We start from the raw sequence: 12,943 nt of genomic DNA on the forward strand, positions 1-12,943 counted from the left end.
TAACGTGACATACATTTTTGATTTCTTGGTGGAAGCTAAAACCAGTTCAATGTGATGACACAAAATGTCACCAAGTATAATCAATAAAATTTTCTCCATTAAGAAGTATGTGCTCTGTCACTAGCACATATTTCTCTAGGTCATGAGATCAGATAAAAGCAGGTGGGAAGCCGAGTTGACTGTTTTCTACGTGGTCGAACATTCATGGTGTTACTGACTGGTTTTGTCTTTTGACACAATATAACTAATGTTAAGGTCTACTGTTGATCCTTCCCACTGTGTCCATATATTTGCTTTCTGAAGACAGCTGTACCATATTATAAGCAAAATTTACTTTAAGAGGTGTACTTGCCTACTTGTGAGAACTCAACTTTGTTGTTGCTTTTCCAGAGTAGATAAGATAAAAAAAATTCCAGTTGTCAAATTATCTCATACAAATCCTTACCCACTCCAAAGATTGCTATGCTACTAGAAATTAAAAGGATCAGGTCTATGCCAGCACTAATCATATACTTTTTTCCAGATGGACTTCACATCATAATCTTGGAAAATCCCAGCTATATTTGAGTTTCTAGACAGGTGTGGAAGCCCAGGCATTCAGAACATGTTGAAAAGGGATATTTTAGTCTCTAGATTTGCAATCAGTCATGCATGTTTGACTGTAAATGCTCTGAGAGGATCCTCCACGTTGCCGGACCAGGCAGGTGCTTAGATTTATGTGTGTGTTTAGTGTTTGCAGGATCAGAGCTGAACTTGTGCTGCTGAAAGGCATGTGGAAAGAAGGATCTAGGTCTGGTCACTCAGGTGCCCTCAATAGTCAATTAAGAAAAATAACTATCTCCAGTGGACAATTCAGTGGACATCAGTTTTAGTCATTGGTCTTAAGAAGGGATGATCTACCTTTTGGAGATGTCTGTCATTCCCCTTTGTAGACACAGGGAGCATAAAAAAAACCAGCTCAGACTTGATAGCTTGTTTTGGTTGACATGAATCCTCTTCTTTGTCATTCTGACTCCATTGCTTTAAATGTTTAAAAGTTTCTGTGATTGTCTTATCTTCATTGTTTACCAAACTTACTAAAGACAGCTGGTGGCTGAACTGGTAAATGTCTGTTCATTAAAATGCTGTATTTCTAAGGACGTGATATATCAAATATATGTTGCAAGATACTTCCAATCTCATTTTCAGTTGTGTTTATTCTCTAGTTCCCCTTGAACTGCTGATTTAAGACATCCAGTTTTACACTGTCCTGCATTTTATTCAGTTTCGCTTAAGAAATCTGTGACTTACAAAGGGCAGCATTTATGAGTTAAGAACATGTCCTTGTCATTCTTTGTAAGGCTATAGCATGATAGGAATGTGTTCCTATGATAGGAACAAATACTGCATGTTTGGTATCATTTTAAGATACCCTTGCCTTATAAAAATGACCTTGTTTAACTACATATATTAAATAAACAAATGATCACTTTCTTATTCATCTGGAAAAAGCCTTTGGCTATCTGCTTATTCAAAATATGGTAAAACATTGTCTTCCTTTGCTTGTCTCATGATGTGCAAATTAGATTTAAACCAACAGAGCGATAACACTCTCACCACTGGAAGAACGTTGTGCTATATCAAACTGAACTTTGCACACACATTGTATGCTTAGGAGTACACTGAAATGTGCACTGCAAAAGTGGCAAGTAAATGCAACTAAACAGTTCAGAGAAATCAGCCATCCTATTATGTAAAACTACTCAAAAAGGTACATAGAGACCCTCAAGAATGCTTCAAATACTTTTCACCAAATCAAGGAAAAAACAGTTTTATCATATTTCTAAACTGAAGTCAGTTAATGTGTTGAAGAGTTAACGTATTTGAAAAAGCACTCACATGTGACTTACACAGGGGACTGGATACAGGCATGCAACAAGAAGTTTTGGGCTCGTTCTGGTGCTGACAGCAGCGTGCCCTGTGGCCTCAGACAAGCTACCTCCTGTGCTCTATTTCTATTCCCCCCTTAGTAAAATGGATATAATTTAGATTTACTCACTCACACAGTGTTGCAGGTTCAGAATGTCATTTGAGCACTTAAAGCTAAAGTGAGCCATTTACACAATGCTCAGACTTGGAAGATGGGCACATGTATGTCCAGGGAGGGTATGAGGGAAGCTAGATAATGTGGATACTGTAAAACTGCTTTGATTTGTTGTTCTGAAGTACAGCCTAAGGTTCTTGCTTCACGTTAAGGCTATACAATCAAGCATAAAACATGACTCTGCCATCTGGCAGTATAAAATGTTCCTGTCCAGTGGAAATCCTGATGCTTTTTAGCCTGTGGGGCATCCTGCTGAAGGCTGTTAGGCAGCAGGAGGATGATTGCTGCTCTGGTGTGCTGCGCTGCTGGGCTTGGTTCTAGCATATGCATTGCTGACGCTTAGCACAACGGTGAAATAAGACTCAGGAAGATTTTCCTCAGGGTTATGAAGTTCTGATGGGGATGGGCCACAGCATCCCCAAAGTTAAAGCCTGCCTTGTTGCTGCCAGGTTCGCCTCACCAGAGCTGCCTTGGTGGCCCTGACGATCTTGATATTTGAAGATTCTTCATTGTGCATATGTCATGTTCCCACTGTAACTACAAGTTCTTGCATTCTTTTTAAGAGAAATATTTTATAGCAGGCATTAGGCAGTGTTAACATCCTATTTTTAGCTAGTGCTAAAAGTAAGGGAAGTTATTCATTAAAGACTGCTTTTCTTCTTTGTCCTAAGGAGCATTTGTACATATGGGGGATTGCACGCAGAGATGTGAACAAGCACAGATCAAGGCAGATCACTTCACCCAAAGATTATGTCTTCTAAACCAGACAATGAACCCAAACAAACTGGAGGTCAACAACTGAGAAAAGAAGCTAAGGTTAGTTAGGAAAAAGGAGTTACCTGGTTTTAGAAAGAGGATTATTTATAAATAAAAGAGTTCTTTATGAGTAAGGAGAATGCTGTCATATGCAGTTTAAGAGATGTGGCTAAGAAAAAGTGAAAGAGAGAAGAAGGGCTTCCCTTGCCTATTGAAAAGAGGCAATTTATTTACCCCAAATAATTAAAAGGCACAGTAGATTCCTGTATAAAAACACAGTGAAGATCAAGCTCTGTCATTTTACCACCAGGTAAACTTGCTGAGGTCAGCTCCTGGCCAAGGTGTAGGGATGACCTCAGCAAGTTTACCTTGTGGTAAAACTAACAGGCTTTGATCTTTACTTTGTTCTCACCTCAGGACAGCTCCCACTTGCTGGTTACCTGAAGGTAAAAATCACGCCTTCTTTTATCACCAAAGCTAAGTCTATGAAGCAAACAGACTAGGAGTAAGAAGAAATGAGAGCTGGTACATGGCATCTAGACATCAAAGGAGGGGATGCAGGGCTTGTTTTGCTTCTTCAAGAGGAAAAAGGAAATTTAGAAACGAGATACAAAGCAGAACATATAGTAGAAATGGTAAGCATGATTGAATAACATGTGCAATTACTTCACAGTAGTGCTTTAGACAAATAAGGTAGCGAGAAGAAAGGAGGAGAAATGAGGTGACAAAGCAAGGAAATAAAGGATGGAGTAACGACGGGGAGAGAACCAAGGCAGAGACAAATATTTTTTGGGGGGGATTTAGAGAAATAGGAATCTGGAGGGAAAAACATGAGATGGGCTGTATTTGTAGGTGCACTGGAGAGCAAGTATGAGCAATGAGCCCACGACTGTGTTAGGATAGCAACCACACCAGGGATGGATTGACGTCGATGTCAGGAAATCTGATGGGATGTGTAAGTGATGACAAACCCAGCTCACAGGGGAGCAGCAGGTGGTAACACAGGACATTGAGGACTGCTTTCTGCAGAGGTAAGTTTGGCCAACTGGGCTCTTTCACTTGGGGAAGAGGTCAAAGAGGATTCAAGAAAAGGAGGATAACAATAATCTGTGGTGGGACATAGGGAATGCAGGAATCCAGAAGAAAGAGCCTGCAGAGAGTCACTGCTTAGTCTTGCTCTGCTTTCTGGCCATGATCGCATGCAATTAACAAAACGTTTGCCGTGTAATATCTGCTGCATTTCTATAGCTTCTCTGGTGTTCCAGATTGCTATAGCTATTTCTATATTGTCATATAAATAATTGAGGGTTTTCTAGGGTTTGGGTTTGGTTGTTTGGTTTTTTTGTGTTGGGTTATTTTATTTATTTATTTATTTTTAATTTTTAAAACATTGAGATCATACTTCTGTGAGCCCTAATTTAGTCAATTTATATATTTCAGAACAAACAGCTTGCTTTGCCTAAGTACTTCTGTGAACTGAACAGTCTGCCCCGAGGCAAGCAAATCCAAAGCCAAAGAGGGATGCACCCTTCATATTCTGCTAATTGATTGAAGGGGCAAATGATCTATAGGAAAAGTTGCATCATTAACTTAATTGAGGGCAAAGCCTAATTAGAGGGGAAATGAAGTAGACAGAGCCAGAGACACAGCAGGCCTTCATGTGAGATGTCAACAAACAGACATTGTAACTAAAACCAGACAGAAACCGCAGTACTTCATTTACATCTTCAATTTCAATGTGAAAACATCTACAGTGATTCTGATGTGTATGTGAGATTTCAGAGGAGAGATGCAAAAATTTAACATAGATAAACTGAAATCAGCAGGTTTTAACGTTATAGAAAACAAAATCAACTGACTAAAGTTGCTTTCAAAAATCCTGAGCAAACTGACTGATGTTACTTAAGACTGCATTTGTGCTTCTCTAGTATATTTGAACTCTACATTCCTGAGGAAATCCAACAAGAACTGCAGCAGGAATTTTACAGTAGCAAGTAAATAAATCGAGTAAATTCTGGCAGATGATATCGCTTCAGTTTGACTCTACAGAATTCCTGAATGAAGACATAAAATGTGACTTTTGCACATTTGTTCTTTAAATGGTTACTCTGTGCAGTTACTTCTCTGGAGCCCCCTTGCTTGCGCAGAGAGGCTTCCCCTCTCAGAATCACAGGCTCCTGAGCTGTGAACTGGTGATATTAAATTCTAGAGGCTTGTTAAGTATTTTAAACATTAGTTTAATATCTGAACTAAAACAGGTGGCAGTGGTCTTTTCAGGACCTTTTCCACTGCGTTTTAGGGGCTTTTTTTTGGCATGCAGCTCCTTTTTTACCAACTGCAGGAATACAAACAAAACCTTTTCATAAGAAAAGCCACTTAAGTGAAATGAGGAATGCAAGCAGACATGTTTTGGCTACAGTGCAAGTCTTTAAAGTATATAGGCATTATTATACAATTCAACGGCAGTCACATGGGTATTGTGCATTCTTTAAAAACCTGGGCCCTGAGCCTGCTCCCCAAATACGCACAAAATTTCTGTGAGTATATATAATTAAATAGTGTGCAGATATGTTAATAAATGAAAAGGGAAAATGAATTTTATTGTGAAAACCAAACATACACAGAGCTAGAAAAATCATCACATGCTAATTAACCAAAACATTTTTGGACTGACCTCTTTTGCATTCTAAGGAAAATTATCAACAGTTTGCAGCCTCACAAACCTCACATTTTATTAATCAATGTAATTGCTTACCAGAAAACAGTCATCTCTGTGTTTACGACAAATGGATATTAAATAGATGCTTCTGTATCTGTATTTTATTCTCCATACTTTCTGTCCGCCCTAGCCAACACAACCACCCTCATCTCCCATCTCCTTCCATATAAATCAGCCTCAAAACTTTGTCCTCGATCTGCTGATGCAGTTCTGAAACAAGAAAACTACCAATGACTTCTTGGAAGATTTTACTTGTGTTGGATCACCATGTCTTCCTCAAATCAATTTAAGAGTTTTTCCTCGAGACAAGACAAGTGAGAGACACTGATCCAACCAAGATAACACACTGTCTCCCTTGTAATTCAAATTCTCCCATGCAAAGCTTGAAAACACTGACTTTAGGCAGAAGACAGGAAGAGGCTCCACTGAGTACAGTATTAGTAATTATCTATGTTGTGTGACAAGGAACACTAAATACACTCAAAGTTAGCCTAACAAATGCATATTGTGCCATTCTTGCAGCTAAAGACCTTCAGGGCAAATCTCCTTTTAGTTCTCTGAAAGTACATTAGCTCAAAGCTCATTTTGGTGGAAAATGGAATTTATAAAATTATGGGTTTCAAGACAGCAAAAATTACAGCAGTCTACAAATCACAGTCTTTCTTATTTCAGCTTTGTAGTAAAGTTTATTATAAACTAGGTAATAAGAGGAAATCCTGCTTGGATCATACTAGAGTACAATAGTTGAATGTTAACACATTTATTATCACCTGTCACATCCCTATGAATGCATCATTGTGAACATGCATTTGGATCTAGGACAGCATCATTAATCATTGTTCCAAAAAAAACACAGTAGTTAATTATTTGTCTCAACATATTGCATTTAAATCATCCTCCTCATTAAATCAATTATGAAACAATGTAAGTATCCTAATTGAGCTACTAAGAACTAGAACATTGTTGCAAAATAGAAATGGAAAGAAACTACCAAATCCTATCCTGATTTTCTAGTACATAAAATCTATTTCTTTTATTTTCTAGCAGAAATCATACAGCTTGGGAACTAAATTAGGAAACCTTTACAGGGTGTATTAACTAGGGTTTGGCAATGTCCTACCTTTGTCATGTGGCTTTTTTACAGCTTGGAACACAAGCAGAACTTACTCATGCGTGCTCATAATATATACTCTAAACATATCTTATGATGCAAAGAAGTTTTTAACACTTCCCATTGTTCTCAATGGAATACAGTAAACAATGGAAGCTATTGAATCCCCTATTTTTTTGAAAGTATGGTTCAAGTGTATATGAAACTTGCTTTCTCAAGAGTGGCATCCACTGAAGCAAATATTGGCATGTGTGTATCTGTATTAGCTGTCCCAGGCTCCCCTGATAGTAGGCATAGGGAAACAAACTGTTTTAAGACTTGATTCATCTGACTTATTTTAGATATCTGCTTTGGGATGAGAAGAATCACATCCTAGAAGTGCTTCTTTTTTTCCCACTGGCCCAAGAGGGAGTCCAAGATTTCTAGGTGTCAAGATGAGGATGTTTACACTTTAGTAATTTAAATTTCAGCCTAAGATCCATCACCCTGAAGGATGACACAATACAGGCAACATGAACTTGAAATCTCAAAAGGAAAGAAGGAAGAGATCAAGGCCTTTTGATTATTTACACCTGCAGCATCATGAAGCTATACCAAGGACTTGATTATAAAGAGTAGTGGGACACAGCCTAGCAAAGAGATGCAGGAGATAAAATGACATGGAAAATATACTGCAAACTGTCCTATAGATGGAACTATTCTTATAGACAACAATGACTAACTTTGTGCAAAATATATTTCCAAATATTACTAATTTCTGTAGCTTTTATATTCTCTTTTGCTTTGACAAGGTTCCCATAAAAAGTATAGATACTTCAGCTGCTGTCCTTTTTAGTTGTTGGTCTTTCTATTGTAATATTCTATAGGGATGTCCTACTGCAGTACTCATTTTGTCAAGTACATGAAGTCTCTTTAGCTATTTCGAAGTCTCAAATTTAAGTTATTATCAGCTGGGGCCTGATTTGACTTCAATATTGGTGCAAAAAGCTTTATTATCCTCCTCACTCACTAATTTTATATTGCATTGTCTTAGTAAGAATATCAGTCATACATACTTCTTCTGAAAGGAAAGTGGTATCATTTAGGGAATGCTTTGATCTCTGGTATCTGATTTGTTTTGAGGTAAAAACACTGTAATGATGATTTACTTCAGCAGCAAACCAGTCCCACGTCCAGTGCTAACTGGAGTTATTTTGGCTTCTTTTACAGGTAGGTGTTCCCCATAGCCCTAGGACCTGCCTCTGTTTTCAGGAATAGTTCTTCCATGGCATTGCATTGTCTAAGCAGTGCCCAGAACAGCTTTTTTGGTCTGATTGGCTCTTGGTTTTGTAATAGGGCCACCTTTCCATATAGGTAACTTAGAGTTGGTAGTCTTCTCCTCTGATGGAAAAAAGTAGTCCATGCAAGATGTAGGAGAACTGCACAGTGTGGGACAGCTCATCAATTTTTACCTTTCTTTTTCACATCTGGGTGCATCAGGAACATGACAAATATCTTTATCTTTAGAAGAGACAATCTTATTTTGAACATCGCTCTTCACTGAATAAGAACTGTTTCAATCATCCTTTTCTGTGTAGTAGTTATTGGCAGATTCCTTTCTCTTCTCTCTCACAAGTTACAACAGGAGAATCTATATCATTTTTCATCTCTTACAACTTCCCGAGTAAAATTAGACACTTTACAGATTTCTGTTAGTTTTGGATTTTTTTACTATGCCTCACAAAACAGCCCCCTGCAAAACGAACTACAGTCAATAGGGTTATTTTTTTACTTCAATGAAATTTAAAAATAAGTAGGGAAGAAGAAATCTAAAAAAACCCCTTTTCCTTTCATAGGAAAAATAATCAACGTTAATGCAAAAATACATTTTCTATACATCCGTTGTAAATTCCATCTTCCAAGTTTCCTATAAAAACTAACATTTGTCAACAATTACCACTTGGTACTATACAACACTTCTTTCAAAATATTTGGAGATACCTACTGTGTAGTAACTATGGGCAAATGTTGATTTTTAATAGCTTTTATTATATGTGGTCTTGTTACTGGTGAAAACATGATGAACTTTTGGAATAATTTCATACTAAATCATGACTCATTTTGTTTTTAATAGCATTGTAAATAGTCACATTAAACTTGCAGAAAAAACTCTAAATCCCAGGAAGGAATAAATTGTGTAGAATTAATTGACTTGTGAGTGGTTTCTTTTCCTCACTGTCTCCAGACACTAAAATTCAGCACTTTCTGCATTTAATAAGTCGATTACAATTACAGGACATATATTGTTAATTAGGAACTAAACCTCACTTTCCACAAAGGATTGACATCCCCTTTTCACCTAAAATATGCAAAGTAATATTTTGTGTAAATAAATGTTGAATTTTGTGGACACGGTAGCAAAGCAAATTTGTCAGATTTACCAAATTGTCAGATTGCCTTGGGAATTGGGAGGTATAGACTCTTTGTGAGCTTCCCATGGACAAAGGCACGCTGATCCTCATCCCACTGACAGCAACAGAGAAAGTTGCCACTGTCTTCAGTGCGAGGAGGATTCAGCCCAGAAGGCAGAAACATTTGCTAACATGAAGGAATAGGGGCAGCCTTGTTAGTGGAGCTCTTTTCCCAGGAAGTCAGAAGCTGATCAGCTCTGTGCTCAGCAGGAGATGTCAACAAATTCTATAGAAATTATGACGGGCGCTTCAGATTACACGAAGAAATTGTGACTTTCTCAGAAAGGTCATATGTAAAACATTCTCCTTAAATACATTCTCCTCAAATTAGGTCAGCAGTTTACACAATATAATTAATGATTTGAGGCATTGTTTCTTAACAGATAACTGAAAAACTGCCTGTAGAAGATGCTTTAGTAAGAAAACAAAAGTCAAAACAAGTAAAAAAAGGTTTGGTTTTTTTTTTAAGAATAAAAATATTAGCAGCTTAAAATCGTAAGTTATGAAGGCAAAAAATCCTGCTCCTCTTTCTGCTGGGAAGTGGGCTTTGCCCACAGTAAAACAAGTGGGGATGTTATTGCAGTGGCAATAGCCACAGCATTGTCACTACTTCTTTGTGGCACTGGAGGAAAGAAAAAAAAAAAGAAAGGAAACTGTCCTGCTGCCTGAGGCATGCTCCTGAGCAAAGCCCAGCTCTTTAGGTCAGGGAAGACGGGATTTGCCTCAACAGGATTGAGTGGATTAACATGACAAATTAACTGTTAATCCAAGTAGTAGCCAACTATTAATAAACTCCTCATGAACACTACCTTAGTGGTTTGAACTCTTTGCTCCCAGTGTGTTTTGAGTTTGGAGGGTGAATAAGAACTAGTCTCCTGTCTAGAGGCAGATGTAATGGTCATCTGGGTGAATAAATATAGATGAGTCCATCCTGCAGCCTGCATAACTATGTTGTTTTTACTATGGCCGTGGACAAGGCACTTCAGAATTTGGACCTAAAAGAAAGAAGCTATGTTGGCTACTCTTCAATCTCCCTTTCTCTAAACAACAGATGTGGATCTCTCTAAACTTGGTAGAGGGAATGAGTTGGAGGGATGTCCTTGCAGTTTGCCACTTTTTCCATTTTGTCATATGTAGCTGCCAACTGTTAATGGTTTTCCACTGGACAGTTATTATTAGGTTTTTTTTAAAAAAAAAAAAAACAACCCACTATTACACTATTATTTGTTAGCAACCAGTTGTCAGACCAGTAGAAAAGTATTTTAGATATCATTGGAAGATTTCTTTTTCCCCTTCAGAAAAGTGAAAGGAGCTGGTCTGAGAGGTGGGTCTCTCTACCCACCTCTATTTCAGTTGTTTGTAAGTTTGGTTTTACTATTCTTGCAGTCAGTGGCAAACCTCAGTCAATTTAACTAGAGAAAAAGGGATTTAGCCACACCAGTTTAAGTTCAAGTATTCCAATTTATATTGGTATGAGGAGGAAAAAGATTACCAATAATACTTTAATAATAAGTTTTAGTTCCAAGGGTTTATTTAATTTAAATAATTTAATTTAAATTTAAATGAAAAAGAACAACAGGTATGTGACTCAAGTGCCAACAAAAACAGGTACCTAGCTTGGACATAATTATGCAAGTAAATCTCCTTTTGCCTTTACTGAGTGTCTGGCTCTATCACTTTAATGAGAATTTTATTCTGTCCAATGACTGAAGGACTAGGTCCTCCATCTGTAATGGCTAAACCTCTCAGAAATATTTCAGTTTTACAGATAGTTTTCATCCCTGCGTCTCTATATATTTACATTTGCAAGCTTTTATTGTCCAATAAAAAAGTATGCATAAAGTATAAAATACTTCAGAGAAATACATGGCCAGTTTGCATATGATAGGAAGTTCTTTGTTTGTACAGAAACTAGTTTTAAGTTTTGCTTTTAATTAATCTATTTTTTAAATTATGCTTTAGACAAAGTATACTGGGGGGGGCATTTGCTAGTTTTTAAATACAAAAATTCAAGAATCGCACCATTCTCAAGACTTTAAGCATTTCTTTTGTGTTTCCCATGATGCAGGAGACCTTGGGGATAGTTTGTAATTGAAGGATTCTAAAAAGCTTTTTTTAAAAAAAGGAAAAGCAAAAAGAATAAAAATGAAAGAAAGAAGACGCCTTATTGGAGGAAAAAAAAAAAAAGACAAGAAAAACACCCCAAACCAAAACCCAAAACTCTACAACGTTGCAAGATGAGAAGAAAAAGAGTAAAAGTTCATTTCAACATAGTGATTTATAGGGAAAGGCTCAGCAGCTTACATAAAACCAAAAGGGGAAGTGGTCGAACACTGGGTCAAATCTCCATTCACATGTTTTGTAATAAAAGGCTGACTGTAGCCTTTGAGCCTTGCTTCCAGTCACAGACAATGGCAATTGCAGAGCAAGACTAATAACAGGATTTAGCATAAATCCACCACAGGAAGTGAACAGTTGTACTGGCAAATAATTAGCCAGGGAACTTTTTATGGCAACATCAGGATGCTCTCTGTGCTTGAAAGCATTGTCTGCAATCGTGATAATGAAAAAAAAAAAGAAAAAAAAAAAGGTAACTTCCCCCTGTTTGCAGAAGGCTTTTACTTGTAGATATTTTTTTACAGCATTTTAATAATTTTTCTTCTTGGTCTAATTTAGTAGCAATATTGTAAGTGTTGAATTTACATTTGAAGGGTTTTTAATTTTTTTTTTTCTTTTTCCCCTCACTGATGCTTTTTATTGCAAGGTGAATTGTGTTTATTTTGCATGGCTAACAAGTGGGTTCAAAGCAACACTTTGATCTTGAACCCCTGCCAGATTCCAAGAGCTGAAAGCCCCCCTGTGCAGTAAAGTAGACCTGTACTCACAAAGCCTGGCTAATTTGCAAAGGAATGTCAAAATTACTGGCACAGCTGACTGCTGTGGTGCACTACAATCTATAGTTTTTCTAACGAACAGAGATCTGCTTTTCTCCATATGCTTATTTGTCACTTGTTAGAAGACTAAGTTTAAGTATCACTGTTCCTTTCCTAGGTGAGGAACTTTTAAGTCATTGCATCAAAACAAACAAAGAAAAAAACCAACCTGGATCAGCTACTGTGAAATCTTTACTTTTTAGAAGAGATAATTTTCTGATCTCTAATGCAATTAGATCTGAAGAAAACAGCCTATCTGTTCTTTTGCATTTTACAAAAACTGCAAAGATTTTTAGCTAAGGAAGAATACTCAGGTCCTATTCAAGTACTCTGAATAAGTTTCTACACCTTTACTCTTCAGCAGTTCTGCCTAATAAGAGTGATATTTGTTCTCCTAGAAGTGAGACACATTAACGAAGCTCTCTGAATAAAACTCCATCTCATTTCCATTGCCTTTGCATATCTGCTTCCTAGCCACAGACAAAAAAAAAAAAAAATAATTGTGAGGAGGCTGTTCCCTCGGTGTATCCACTCAGAATTCAAGAAACTAGAAATACTAAGATAGGGTGGAAATTTCACACTAAGTCATTTGGTTTGTGCATCACCAGTCTGTACTTCAGTGAAGAAAGGCAATGACAAAATCCCTGGATGCCGAATCACAACGTAACTGAAGAAACAGAGGTCCAGAGCTGCACAGTGGTTATCTAGGAACCTGAATCTGGCTCTGTAGAGGCCAAGGAGGGAGCAAGGTACCTTCAACCAACTTCAGAATTGCAAATCATGACTGTACAGATCAGCTAGGTGCCCAACCTGGACCATGGCATAGAGGAAAGAAAAAAAAATACCTTCAAAGCTTCCACGCCTTTCTGGATTTAGGCTGTATCTGCTCAA

This window comes from Larus michahellis, chromosome 1, assembly GCF_964199755.1.
Source record: "Larus michahellis chromosome 1, bLarMic1.1, whole genome shotgun sequence".
Taxonomy (NCBI): Eukaryota; Metazoa; Chordata; class Aves; order Charadriiformes; family Laridae; genus Larus; species Larus michahellis.